The sequence below is a fragment of the Odontomachus brunneus genome, unplaced genomic scaffold, assembly GCF_010583005.1.
Source record: "Odontomachus brunneus isolate Ranch 3 - 2012 unplaced genomic scaffold, Obru_v1 Obru_scaffold_312, whole genome shotgun sequence".
In the NCBI taxonomy this organism is placed as follows: domain Eukaryota; kingdom Metazoa; phylum Arthropoda; class Insecta; order Hymenoptera; family Formicidae; genus Odontomachus; species Odontomachus brunneus.
Window position 1 is genome coordinate 70165 of NW_022639762.1, and position 970 is coordinate 71134.

The following is a 970-nucleotide window of genomic DNA, read 5'->3' on the forward strand; positions in this document are numbered from 1 at the left end:
AAGTATCGGACCCCCTTAATATCTTCAGTTAGAATGCATTTTAAAGAAAATGTCCAATAGCAAAGTTGTATGGTTTCAAGCGGGGAGTAAGATGATGACCTTGACTTTGACCTTGACCATGTCCTTCAAGGTCAACCTTATTTTTTTTAATGGAACCCCCTACATTTTACTACATATTCTTATAGCTTATCTCGAGAACTTTCCAAAACGCTAGAATAAAATATTTTTTCATTAAGTACTTTTTGAATTATAAAGGTTTGAATAGCCGCGCAAGCTCTATTATCTAAATAAGATAAACCGATCACAACACAAATTAAAAAATCTTTCATATTCTGTGCGGTGCAAACTGATTGTTACTGAAATTTCTTTCTTATAATAAAATTGGTAAGAGATAAGCAAAAAAATTATGAATTTTTCTCCCCCCTTTTGAGAAATTTCCACTCATGACATGAGTAGAAACAAAAACAACCGTAATTAGCTCTATCACAACTTTTAAACTTAGTAGCAACACAATTAAAAGTTGAATTTCTTAATTTCAAATCTGCGCAAGGTAGAAATTTAACAAATTGCCATTTCGTAGGTTTAGGTTGAACTGACGAAAGACGCTTACATTTATGTCTTCAAGCCAACGGAGGCAACTTCGAATAGTTACTTCGTGGTTGATAGCATAACCAAGGTAATAGTGAGAGGCAAGGGGACTCACGGGAATCAAGCACCCCAAAGGAAACAGTGCTTACTACATCCACGTCGTTGTTTCTAGGTAACGCCAAAAGTAAGAAGAATATCTCACTCCAATGAGCGTGCAAGAAAGCGATTTTCACCTTGTGTGGTGGATTTCACACGAGCGATGAAAATCGCGAAGACGTGTCTTTACTCACGTTAATTTCCTGTTTTTTCAAATCCAACGTCAAAAATAGGGATTCCTATTTCAAATAATCACCACGACCTTCAAATGACCTTCATAGTTAAC